A 14,168-nucleotide genomic window follows, 5' to 3' on the forward strand; every position below is an offset into this window, starting at 1 on the left:
ATTTCTTTCGGAACGAGCTTAAGGAACAAAAAAACTTCATGGGTTATATGAATAAAGAGCTCGATGATATGTCTAAAGAATTTTATGGTTTGAAATCTCAGATTGCTCATCTCAAAAAATTAATAGCTAAAGTCTCGGATAAGCAGGCCACCTTAGTTAATAAGATGGCCAGTAAGCCGGAAAATTTTGAAAATAAAGATGAAGATCTAAAAGTTATTGATGTGTCCGCTATTAAATCCTTATTTTTCAATATGAATCTTGATAATGATGGGACTGAATATAATCCACCTTTACCTAGAAGGCGTTCCAAAAATTTGGAGTTGTTAGTTCTTGATGCAGAAATTGGTAAAAGTGGGATTGAAGAAATCAAAACTCTAGATATTAATGAACCCACTATTTTGGATTTCAAGGAATTTAATTATGATAATTTCTCTTTGATAGATTGTATTTCCTTGTTGCAATCTGTGCTAAATTCTCCTCATGCTTATAGCCAAAATAAAGCTTTTACTAAACATATTGTTGATGCTTTGATGCAATCTTATGAAGAAAAACTTGAGTTGGAAGTTTCTATTCCTAGAAAACTTTATGATGAGTGGGAACCTACTATTAAAATTAAAATTAAAGATCATGAATTCTATGCTTTGTGTGATTTGGGTGCTAGTGTTTCCACAATCCCAAAAACTTTATGTGATTTGCTAGGTTTCCGTGATTTTGATGATTGTTCTTTAAACTTACACCTTGCGGATTCCACTATTAAAAAACCTATGGGAAGAATTAATGATGTTCTTATTGTTGCAAATAGGAACTATGTTTTTTTGAACCTTTTAACAGTAGGAGAACCTCCTACTATTTTTGTATTAATATGATGGGGGTGACAATTTACATGAGGGATTTACATGATGTCTTTACAACTCACCCTCCCTTTGGGAGGTGAGGGAGAACTCAAGATATAGAGGAGAGGATGAGTGGAATGAGATGTTTATGCTTTTCCTTAACCCTATAGGTAAGGAGAGAAAAATCAGTCTTAAGCCTATCTAACCATGAAGACTTTGAGGGCATCATCCCCCTGAAGTGTTTGTTGTTACATTCTTTCCAGACACTCCAGGCGGCAGTCAGAAATAACTCCATGAAGAGAGGCCTGTTCCAGTTGTTTTTGGCAAACACAACATTTTGCAGGCGAGGTTGTCCCTGATTCCACAGAATTCCAAGGCTGGACCAGCATTCAGTACTAAATTGACACTCGAAGAAGAGGTGCTCCAGTGTTTCCTCGATGTGTAGTCCACATACGATGCAATCATAGTCATTTCCTATATTGTAGTGCCTCCTTTTGAGCATATGTCGCGTGTTTAGTCGATCAGAAAGGAGCAACCATCCAAAGACTTTAATTTTCATGGTGGCTTTTGATTTCCAGATCCAGCCAAACGCCTCATGAGCCCTAACTTCTCTGAAGTAGAAAGTGTAGTATCTATGAGCTGCGTAGCTTTCCGTGCCCCAAATATATGTCCAAACATCTGGCTCATTGGAGATAGCCGTTTCCCTCGTGTCCTCTTGCAGATGACGCACCTCTTGTTCTTGACATAGATTGCAATCCTTCATGTCCTATTATTCTTTGTAGACCTTTCCCTAGAACGATTGGTGCAATTATTGATATGAAGGAAAGGAATATTAGATTCTAATTTCCATTAAGGAAATGCATGGAACACTTCCCTAGAAAGAAAGTAAAATTACCTTATTAATCTATTATGAGAGCCACTTATGGATTGCCTACCAAAGATGGCAATACCTAGATCTATCCTTGTTTTTATGCCTAGCTAGGGGCGTTAAACGATAGCGCTTGTTGGGAGGCAACCCAATTTTATTTTTAGTTTTTTATTATTTTTGCTTCTGTTTAGGAATAAATATTTGATCTAGCCTCTGGTTAGATTTTTTTATGTTTTAGTTAGTGTTTGTGCCAAGTTAAACCTATAGGATCTTCTTGGATGATAGTTATTTGATCTTGCTGAAAATTCCAGAAACTTTCTGTTCACGAAAACAATTGTTAAAATCACCAGAACGTGATAAAATACCGATTCCAACTGCAGAAGATCAATAAACAAATTGTCTAGGTCGTCCTATTTTGGTAGAATTTTTTGAGTTCCAAAAGTTTGCGTTAGTTACAGATTACTACAAACTGTTCTGTTTTTGACAGATTCTGTTTTCGTGTGTTGTTTGCTTATTTTAATGAATCTATGGCTAAGAAAATAGTTTATAAACCATAGAGAAGTTGGAATACAGTAGTTTAACACCAATATAAATAAAGAATGAGTTCATTACAGTACCTTGAAGTGGTATTTTGTTTTCTTTCGCTAACGGAGCTCACGAGATTTTCTGTTAAGTTTTGTGTTGTGAAGTTTTCAAGTTTTGGGTAAAAGATTTGATGGATTATGGAACAAGGAGTGGAAAGAGCCTAAGATTGGGGATGCCCATGGCACCCCAAGATAATCTAAGGACACCGAAAAGCCAAAGCTTGGGGATGCCCCGGAAGGCATCCCCTCTTTCGTCTACTTCCATCGGTAACTTTACTTGGAGCTATATTTTTATTCACCACATGATATGTATTTTGCTTGGAGCGTCTTGTATTATTTGAGTCTTTATTTGTTAGATTTCCACAATCATCCTTGCTGTACACACCTTTGAGAGAGACACACTTGATTCGGAATTTGTTAGAATACTCTATGTGCTTCACTTATATCTTTTGAGCTATATAGTTTTTGCTCTAGTGCTTCACTTATATCTTTTAGAGCACGGTGGTGGATTTGTTTTATAGAAACTATTGTTATCTCATGCTTCACTTATATTATTTTGAGAGTCCTACGAAACAGCATGGTAATTTTCTTAAATTGAGAAATTAGTCCTAAAGTGATAGGCATCCAAGATTAGTAAAAATTATCTTATGAGTGTGTTGAATACTATGAGAAGTTTGATGCTTGATAATTGTTTTGAGATATAAAGATGGTGATATTAGAGTCATGCTAGTTGAGTGGTTGTGGATTTGAGGAATACTTGTGTTAAAGTTTGTGATTCCCGTAGCATGCACGTATGGCGAACCGTTATGTGATGAAGTCGGAGCATGATTTATTTATTGATTGTCTTCCTTATGAGTGGCGGTCGGGGACAAGCGATGGTCTTTTCCTACCAATCTATCCCCCTAGGAGCATGCGCGTAATACTTTGCTTTGATAACTTGTATATTTTTGCAATAAATATATGAGTTATTTATGACTAATGTTGAGTCCATGGATTATACGCACTTTTCTTCCTTCCACCATTGCTAGCCTCTCTAATACCGCGCACTTTTCGTCGGTATCATACACCCACCATATACCTTCCTCAAAACAGCCACCATACCTACCTATCATGGCATTTCCATCCATTCCGAGATATATTGCCATGCAACTTACCACCGTTTCGTTTACTATGACACGCTCCATCATTGTCATATTGCTTCGCATGATAATATAGTTGACAACGTATTTGTGGCAAAGCCACCGTTCATAATTCTTTCATACGTGTCACTCTTGATTCATCGCATATCCCGGTACACTGCCGGAGGCATTCACATAGATTCATATTTTGTTCTAAGTATTGAGTTGTAAGTAAATAAAAGTGTGATGATCATCATTTTTAGACCATTGTCCCAAGTGAGGAAAGGATGATGGAGACTATGATTCCTCCATAAGTCGGGATGAGACTCCTGACTAAAAAAAGAGGCCATAAAAAGAAGAAGAGAAAAAGCCCAAATAAAAAAATGAGAGAAAAAGAGAGAAGGGACAATGTTACTATCCTTTTACCACACTTGTGCTTCAAAGTAGCACCATGATCTTTATGATAGAGAGTCTCTTATGATATCACTTTCATATACTAGTGGGAATTTTTCATTATAGAACTTGGCTTGTATATTCCAATGGTGGGCTTCCTCAAAATGCCCTAGGTCCTCGTGAGCAAGCGAGTTGGATGCACACCCACTTAGTTTCTTTTGTTGAGCTTTCATATACTTATAGCTCTAGTGCATCCGTTGCATGGCAATCCCTACTCACTCACATTGATATCTATTAATGGGCATCTCCATAGCCCGTTGATACACCTAGTTGATGTGAGACTATCTTCTCCCTCTTTTTGTCTTCTCCACAACCACCGTTCTATTCCAGATATAGTGCTATGTCCATGGCTCACGCTCATGTATTGCGTGAAGATTGAAAAAGTTTGAGAACACCAAAAGTATGAAATAATTGCTTGGCTTGTCATCGGGGTTGTGCATGATTCAAATACTTTGTGTGGTGAAGATAGAGCATAGCCAGACTATATGATTTTGTAGGGATAACTTTCTTTGGCCATGTTATTTTGAGAAGACATGATTGCTTAGTTAGTATGCTTGAAGTATTATTATTTTTATGTCAATATTAAACTTTTGTCTTGAATCTTTCAGATCTGAATATTCATACCACAAATAAGAGAATTACATTGAAAATTATGCCAAGTAGCATTCCGCATCAAAAATTCTGTTTTTATCATTTACCTACTCGAGGGCGAGCAGGAATTAAGCTTGGGGATGCTTGATACGTCTCCAACGTATCTATAATTTTTGATTGCTTCATGCTATATTATATTCTGTTTTGGATGTTAATGGGCTTTATTATACACCTTTATATTATTTTTGGAACCTATTAACCGGAGGCCCAACCCAGAATTGATGTTTTTGCCTATTTCAGAGTTTCGCAGAAAAAGAATATCAAACGGAGTCCAAACGGAATGAAACCTTCGGGAACGTGATTTTTGGATCGAACATGATCCAGGGGACTTGGACCCTACGTCAAGAAAGCAACCAGGAGGGCACGAGGTAGGGGGGCGCGCCTACCCCCCAGGCGCGCCCTCCACCCTCGTGGGGCCCATGTTGCTCCACCGACATACTTTTCCTCCTATATATACCTACGTACCCCCAAACTACCAGATACGGAGCCAAAAACCTAATTCCACCACCGCAACCTAATCCCATCTTGGGGCCTTTTTCGGCGCTCCGCCGAAGGGGGCATTGATCATGGAGGGCTTCTACATCAACACCATAGCCTCTCCGATGATGTGTGAGTAGTTTACCTCAGACCTTCGGGTCCATAGTTATTAGCTAGATGGCTTCTTCTCTCTTTTTGGATCTCAATACAATGTTCTCCCCCTCTCTTGTGGAGATCTATTCGATGTAATCTTATTTTGCGGTGTGTCTGTTGAGACCGATGAATTGTGGGTTTATGATCAAGTTATCTATGAACAATATTTGAATCTTCTCTGAATTCTTTTATGTATGATTGGTTATCTTTGCAAGTCTCTTTGAATTATCAGTTTGGTTTGGCATACTAGATTGATCTTTCTTGTAATGGGAGAAGTGCTTAGCTTTGGGTTCAATCTTGCGGTGTCCTTTCCCAGTGACAGTAGGGGCAGCAAGGCATGTATTGTATTGTTGCCATCGAGGAAAACAAGATGGGGTTTATATCATATTGCATGAGTTTATCCCTCTACATCATGTCATCTTTCTTAAAGCGTTACTCTGTTCTTTTGAACTCAATACTCTAGATGCATGCTGGATAGCGGTCGATGTGTGGAGTAATAGTAGTAGATGCAGGCAGGAGTCAGTCTACTTGTTTCGGACGTGATGCCTATATACATGATCATACCTAGATATTCTCATAATTATTCTCAATTCTATCAATTGCTCAACAGTAATTTGTTCACCCACCGTAATACTTATGCTCTCGAGAGAAGCCACTAGTGAAACCTATGGCCCCGGGTCTATTTTCCATTATATTAATCTTCCAACACCTAGCTATTTTTATTGCCTTTTATTTTACTTTGCATCTTTATCATAAAAATACCAAAAATATTATCTTATCATATCTATCAGATCTCACTCTCGTAAGTGAGTGTTGAGGGATTGACAACCCCTTTATCGCGTTGGTTGCGAGGTTCTTGTTTGTTTGTGTAGGTGCGAGGGACTCGTGCGTGGTCTCCTACTGGATTGATACCTTGGTTCTCAAAAACTGAGGGAAATACTTACACTACTTTATTGCATCACCCTTTCCTTTTCAAGGGAAAACCAACGCAGTGCTCAAGAGGTAACAAACGTCTACAGAAGACCAAGCTTGGCAGGACGATCTCACCGAGATTCCCGCAAGCGATCAGTCGTCAGGAGTCCCACCACCTCAGGAGACGTCTCAACTCTCGCAAGACACGAGCCTCAACAGCGCGCCAGCCCTCATCGAACACCCGGTGTATTTTGTCAGCACAGTGTTGCGGGACGCGAGGGCGCGATATCCCATGCCTCAGAAGCTCCTGCTCGTGCTCTTGGTGGCCTCGTGCAAGCTACGACACTACTTCCAGGGCCACCCCATCAAGGTCGTCTCAGCCTACCCATTGGAGAGGGTGCTCAGGAGCCCCAACTCTGCTAGAAGGATCGGCGAGTGGAACATCGAGCTACAAGCATTCCAGTTAGAGTTCAGCACTACCAGGGTCATCAAGGGAGCCGCGCTCGCTGACTTTGTGGCAGAGTGGACGGACGCCCCGACACTTGAAGTAGGCGGAGCCCGGTCCACCTCACCAGGAAGTGAGGCGCAAGACGGTTGGGTCATGTACTTCGATGGCGCCTTCGTGCATCAGGGCGCGGGGGCTGGAGCGGTACTCATCTCGCCCACTCAGGACAAGCTCTACTACGCAGTGCAGCTCTGCTTTCAGCAGGGCGAGAAGGTCTCCAACAACATCACAGAATATGAAGGCCTCATAGCTGGCTTGAAGGCCGCCGCAGCTCTGGGGGTGAATCGCCTCACCGTTAGGGGCGACTCATAGCTCCTCGTCAATTTCTCCAACAAAGTGTATGAGCCAAAGGGCGAGCACATGGAGGCATATCTCGCGGAAGTGCGTAAGATGGAAAAGCAGTTCCTAGGCCTGGAGTTGCAGCATGTGCCCCGTGGCACCAATAAGGAAGCCGGCGACATCGCCAGGAGGGTGTCCAAGCGGCAGCCCCAAGAGCCCGGCGTCTTCGAGGAGCGGCTCTTCAAGCCGTCAGCAACGCCACCACTTTCAAGCACAGCTCAGCCTCGGGAGGAGCTCCCACAGCCGCCTGCCACTGGAGCCCCACCCTGCGGCCCGACCTCAGGAGCTCGCCTGCTCTTGGCGCTCGAGCCTCGGGAGGGATGCTGGACCAAGGAATTCAAGGAATATCTGATGCAAGGGGCGCTGCCAGAGAAAGAGGAGGAGGCAGAGCGCGTGGCCCGACAAGCCACGGCGTACTACATCCGGGACGGTGAGTTGTACAGGAAGCGGCCAAATGATGTTTCACTTTGTTGCATTTCCAGAGACCAGGGGAAGGAGTTGCTAATTCACATACACGACGGGGACTACGGGCACTATTCGCCATCACGGACCCTCGTCGGCAAGGTATTCCGCAGCGGATTCTACTGGCCCACGACGCTCAACGACGCGGCCGAGCTGGTGAAGTCCTGCGAAGCCTGCCAGCTCCACGCCAAGCAGATCCATCAGCCAGATCAAGGCCTCCAGACCATCCCACTCACGTGGCCATTCGCGGTTTGGGGGCTGGACATCTTGGGCCCGTTCCCTCGAGCGCCTGGGGGCTACCGCTAGCTCTACGTCGCCATCGAAGGGTTCACCAAGTGGGCAGAAGTGGAAGCCGTCCGCACCATCCCAGCTGGCTCTGCTGTCAAGTTCATCAAGGGCCTTGTGAGCCGCTTCAGGGTTCCCAACTGCATTATCACAGATAACGGCTCGCAATTCACTAGTAACCTCTTCAAAACCTACTGTGCTAACCTTTGAACGGAGATTTTCTACGCTTCTGTGGCACACCCCAGGAGCAATGGTCAGGCCGAAATGCGCCAACGCAGAGGTCCTGAGGGGCCTCAAGACTAGGACCTTCAAGAAGAAGCTCGAGGCCTGCGGTAGGGGCTGGCATGAGGAGCTCCAGTCCGTGCTGTGGTCCATCCGCACCACCGCCACCAAGCCAACAGGCGAGACCCCATTCTTCCTTGTCTACGGAGCCGAAGCGGTCCTTCCTCACGAGGCCAAGCATCGCTCCGCACGGGTCCTGGCGTTTGATGAAACGCAGCAGGACGCCAGGCGGGGGATGGACCTCGTGCTGGGGGAGGAACGTCGTCGCGAAGCCGCACTAAGGGGGGCAAGGTACCAGCAGGCGCTGCAGCGATATCACTGCCGCAACATCTGCTCCAGGACGCTCGAGGCGGGCGACCTCGTCCTGAGGCGGGTCCTCTCCAGGAAAGGGCTGCAGAAGCTCTCACCTATGTGGGAGGGCCTGTTCAGGGCCGTCCATGTCTCCAGGCCTGACTCCGCGCGCCTGGAGACGCAAGACGGGGTACCCATCCAGAACGCCTAGAACATCCAGCACCTTCGGAAGTTCTACCCATGAAGCAAGGCCCAGTGCCTGTGAAGAAAGGCCCAGTGCCTGTGAAGAAGGCCCGGTGCCTGTGAAGAATCACCGCCCGTGACACTGTCACGTAATAATGAGTGGGGTTGTACACGCCCCGGAGTCTCAGCAGTGCCGCCCTCGGGCCTCGGGGGCTCCCCTCCCACGCCTAGTGGCAGCACTTAGCTCCGCGCTGGTTAGAAGACTGAAGACTAGATTAGGTGCCGGACGCGGCTTTTCATTTGATTTCCGTAGTTGGCTCGCCTTCTCTTAATCGAAGTTTGCTTCTGGTGTTCCTTGCTGATTCGGTTCCTTCGCCTTTTGCCGCCTTTTCGGACTCTGGTTCGCTTGTGTTCTCTCTCTCGCATACCTCGCGAAGGGGCTAGGCAGGCGCCCTCGCGAGCATTTTTCTTTCTCTCTGCCTTCTCGCGAGCCACCCTCGTTCGAGCCCGCAAGCTGGCGCATCTCTCCTAGTCCGTGCCCCTTGGGTACCGCAATATGAAGCGCCGGGTCAAGGCTTGGGTGAACGATAAGCCTCCTAGCGAGCTTCCTAATGAATTTTTTGCAGTTCCTAAGCAATCATAGACCACTAGGTCAAGACGGGCACGAGGAAACAAATGCCTCGTAAGTAGGAGGCCGCTCCGAACACACCAAGCTAAGTTATCTCAGCACAAAATAACAACACAACACGGAAACAACAAGCGTAGCATAATGATTGAGAAGTCATGGTTTGATACACGCCCCTCCGGGACCATACTGGTTTCATTTTGGTGCAGGAAGGAAAAGAGGAACAAAACAAAAGCAGCACTCGCCCCTGCAGTAGTCCTCAGGAGCAGGCCCTTGGCGACGTCCCGAGCTTAGTCGGACCCCACCTCGCGCTTCACGTATGCGCGGCGACGAGACGACCCGCTACCACCTTCGAAGCAGGCGCGGTGACGTGGTGGCTATTCGTAGCCGCCACTGCTGGAACTGTTTCCAAGAGAGGAGCCACCGTAGCCGGACGAGGCGCGGCCGGCGGGTCCGCCCTCCTCCTCGTCCCGACCATCGCCAAGGCCGAGCACCTCCTCGCCGTCGTTCACCTCGGGACAACATCCGGTGCGGCGACCGTCTTCCCCAAACACCCTCACGTAGAGGGTCGCGTCGCCGTCAAACTTGAAGTGGAGGGTGCACCGCATGCCCAGGCCGCACGCGCGGGCGAATGTCTGCCAGCCGCAGGCTAGAGCTATGTTGCTCGCGATGGAGACCTCGACCGCAACCCAAGAAGCCCGGGTGCAGCAACTGTCTGCCTGCAGCCAGAGCCCGCCTGGACCGGAGGCCGGCAGCTCGTCGGCAAAGAAGCGAGGAAGTTGGAGCCAGCTGCCAGCCGGATCCTCCGACCAGACAACGAACTCCGGCAGCACCTCTGATGCGTGGAACCGCGGTCGGGGAGGCCGCGCAACCACGGTGCGTCTTCTTTCGTCAACCGGGCTGCCGCGACCAGAGCGACTCCTGCGCCGCGCAGCGGCGCCATCCCGGGAGCCACAGCGGGGGTCGCGGCGTGCTTGCGGGGACGGCCACGTCCGCGCTTGGGCGCCGGGGAGCCGGGCCCCTCCCGAGGGGCCTTGCCCTTCTCCGCGGTGGAGAACCTCTTCGATGGTGCCATTACTGCTAAAGAGAGGAGCAAGGAGGAGGAAGCAGGCGAACCGTGAAGAGATGGGCGATGGGGGCTCTGCCCCCCTCCCCATTTATAGCGGAAGAAGGCCAACCGGCGCCTCCCACGATCACAGGTAATGATGTTTTTCCTTGCATGTCGCAGGGACTTGTCAAGTCGAGCAGTTGCCGAGGCAGCATAGGGAAGCGAAGGCGCCCACGTCCAATCAACCGCCACACGTCGACCAAGGCCGCAGGATTATGGGGCCTGCGACGCTCCGCGCTTGACCTTTGGCTTCGCCTCGAAGCCAAGCCCGAGCACGCCTTGGGCCCGAGGGCTACTGTCGGCATTCTGGGAATGGGGGCCCCAGACTTGCCTGCCTGCGGCCCACGGCATGGCTGTGTTGCAGGCCTGTACGACCCATCTTCATCGACAAGCCATTCAAGACCTTCGCGAGGGGCCAAGCCTCGCGAGGCGGACGGCGCAAGACCTCCTGAGGAGCGGCCTCACCAAGCTGCCTCGCGAGGAGCGCAGAAATCAAGGCAAGGCAAACCTCGCAAGGCTCTCGTGACGTGAGCCATGACGGTCAAGATGAGGCGGCGCTAGGCGGGCGCCAGCGCGCGCAGCATCCTTGTTTCCTCTTTGGTGCTAAGGAGGCAAGCTGTAACACCCACGATGCGGCTATATCTCCCACGTGTCGAGGCACGACTTAGAGGCATAACCGCATTGTGGTTTTGCCGCAAGAAGGGCCATCTTCACACAATTCCATGTAATGAACAAGAATGGGATAAAGAGTTGGCTTACAATCGCCACTTCACACAATACATAAATAAATCATACATCAATCAGAGTACACACATAGGTCCGACTACGGAACCAAAAGAAAAGAAGACAACCCCAAAAGCTAGATCCCCGATCGTCCCAACTGGGCTCCACTACTGATCAACAGGAAACGAAACATAGTAACGACCAAGGTCCTCATCAAACTCCCACTTGAGCTCGGTTGCGTCACCTGCACTGGTATCATCGGCACCTGCAACTGTTTTGGTAGAATCTGTGAGTCACGAGGACTCAGCAATCTCACACCCGCGAGATCAAGACTATTTAAGCTTATAGGAAGGATGGGGTAATGAGGCGGAGCTGTAGCAAGCACTAAGCAAATATGGTGGCTAACATACGCAAATAAGAGCGAGAAGAGGAGCAACGGAACGTTCATGAAGCTAGAAGTGATCAAGAAGTGATCCTGAAACTACTTACGCACAACCATAACACAAGAACCGTGTTCACTTCCCGGACTCCGCCGAAAAGAGACCATCACGGCTACACACACGGTTGATGTATTTTAATTAAGTCAAGTGTCAAGTTCTCTACAACCGGAAATTAACAAATTCCCATCTGCCACATAACCGCGGGCACGGCTCTCGAAAGTTTATGCCCTGCAGGGGTGTCCCAACTTAGCCCATTATAAGATCTCATGGTCAACGAAGGATATTCCTTCTCCCGGGAAGACCCGATCAGTCTCGGAATCCCGGTTTACAAGACATTTCGACAATGGTAAAACAAGACCAGCAAAACCGCCCGATGTGCCGACAAATCCCGATAGGAGCTGCACATATCTCGTTCTCAGGGCACACCGGATGAGCAAGACGTCGGGTTGGCATAGACCCTGGTTGCCCAGGGGGAAATATTTTTTTCGCGAAATACAGTGGCCCATCCGGTGGGTCCCAGCTGTCAGGTGGAGGAATCATTATTTTCCGTGTAATAAGGAGGCACTTCCTTGCTGCGGCCGTGGACCCAGCTGTCAGCCTCTCGACATACAGTCCACGTCCGATGGAAGTCGTTCCTTGACCACGTTGACCACGCCGCGCCGAGAGCACCAGGGCGGTGGACGACGGCGAGGCCTAGAAAGGGGACGACGGGGAGCCGGGGAAGACGCGGTAGTGGAAGCCCGCGCGGAGAGGAGTACGAGGGTTCACTGGTTCGGCTGCGGTGTGAGGCTGCCGTCGCCGCAGGGCCTGCCCAGCGGTGGGAATAGTAGGGGCGGTGAGGCCTCCGCGGCAGCAGAGCCGGCCACGGGAGGCAGGAGCATGCGACATGACCGGCGCTGCTTTGGGTGGCTGGAGCAAGAAGACCAGAGGTTGAAGAAGCACTACGGCTATTGGATGGACATCGTACGGTCACTGGCGCTAGAATCGTTCATATTGACTAAAGTTGACAAAGGCCCCCGTCCCAGTCAACTTTGTAGGCCCACAAGTCAGCCTCCCACCATGGTGGGTCCCAGCTAGCAGGGGGAGTATTCATTTTTTTGTGCGTAATAAGGAGGCACTTTGTTGCGTGCGAAGATATAGCTGGTGGGTCCGAGCTGTCAGCGGCTGTAACGTTTTTTTCGCGAAATACAGAGGCCCTTTCGGTGGGTCCCTGATGTCAGGTGGAGGAATCATTATTTTGCGCGTAATAAGGAGGCATTTCCTTGCGTGCGGCCGTGGACCCAGCTGTCGGCCTCTCCACGTACAGTCCACTTCAGATGCATGTCAGTCGTTGACCATGTTGACCAGGCCGCGCCGAGAGCACCAGGGCGGTGGACGACGGCGAGGCCTAGGAAGGGAACGACACGGAGGCAGGGAAGACTCGGCAGTTGTTTCCCACGCGGAGGGGAGTACGACTGTACGAGGGTTTACTGGTTCGTCTGCCATCGCCGGAGAATAACAGCAGGTGTGGGTGAGTATAGGGATGGCTAGGCCAGCGATGGGAGTACGGTGGGGCGGTGAGGCCTGCGCGACAGCAGAACCGACCGCGGGGAGGAGGGAGCAGGCAGTCTCGCCGGCGCTTGTTTGAGCGGCTAGAGCAGGAAGAGCAGAGATTGAAGAAGCACGACGGCCGTTGGATGGCCATCCAACAGTCACTGCTTGTGCGTCAACCTTTGTTTAGGAAAGCCTCAAATATGTGGAAAACAGCATACAGCCCATCAGCCATTATTTCTAATAATTTACAGCCCATTTGCTAATTATTAAGGTTTTTTTGGAGCCCATATTCTTTTTGTTAGCATTACAGCCCATATTGTGGCCACGGTTAAAAATTATATGAAATTTTGCATATTTCGTTGCGGTCCGAACTGTTTTTAATCCCGAAATTTCGACTCACATTCAAACTAATTTTAAAAATAAATGTATATCAATATAAAATCCAACAAATTCTCCACGCATAAAAATTAATGTAATTTAAAATATCGAAATGAAAAAAAAGATATTTGAAACTAATTGCCGGTATGATGTGTTTTAGAAATGTACAGCCCATTTCTCATTACTGATGGGCCATTTTCTCGGCCAGCCGAATGAAAGCTCTCCTTGTCTTGAAAGATTTGCAGCCCAACAGGCCTGACAAAGCGACTTACTTGGCAAATCAGAAAAAAACTGGGTTGTGGCCGTGGACCCAGCTGTCAGCCTCTCCACGTACAGTACTCTTCCGATGGAAGTCGTTCCTTGACCACGTTGACCACGCCACGTGGAGAGCACCACGGCGGTGGACGACGGCGAAGCCTAGGAAGGGGACGACGCGGAGCCGGGGAAGACGCGGTAGTGGAAGCCCGCGCGGAGAGGAGTACGAGGGTTCACTGGTTCGGCTGCGGTGTGAGGCTGCCGTCGCCGTAGGGCCTGGCCAGCGATGGGAATAGTAGGGGGCGGTGAGGCCTCCGCGGCAGCACAGCCGACCACGGGAGTAAGGAGCATACGGCACGACCGGCGCTGCTTTGGGCGGCTGGAGCAAGAAGACCAGAGGTTGAAGAAGCACTACGGCCCTTGGATGAACATCGTACGGTCACTGGCGCTAGAATCGTTCATATTGACTAAAGTTGACAAAGGCCCCCGTCCCAGTCAACTTAGTAGGCCCACAAGTCAGCCTCCCACCATGGTGGGTCCCAGCTAGCAGGGGGAGTATTCATTTTTTTGTGCGTAATAAGCAGTCACTTCCTTGCGTGCGAAGATATAGCTGGTGTGTCCGAGCTGTCAGCGGCGGTAAGATTTTTTTCGTGAAATACAGAGGCCCTTTCGGTGGGTCCCTGATGTCAGGTGGAGGAATCATTATTTTG

Source organism: Triticum aestivum, chromosome 2D (assembly GCF_018294505.1).
Source record: "Triticum aestivum cultivar Chinese Spring chromosome 2D, IWGSC CS RefSeq v2.1, whole genome shotgun sequence".
Taxonomy (NCBI): domain Eukaryota; kingdom Viridiplantae; phylum Streptophyta; class Magnoliopsida; order Poales; family Poaceae; genus Triticum; species Triticum aestivum.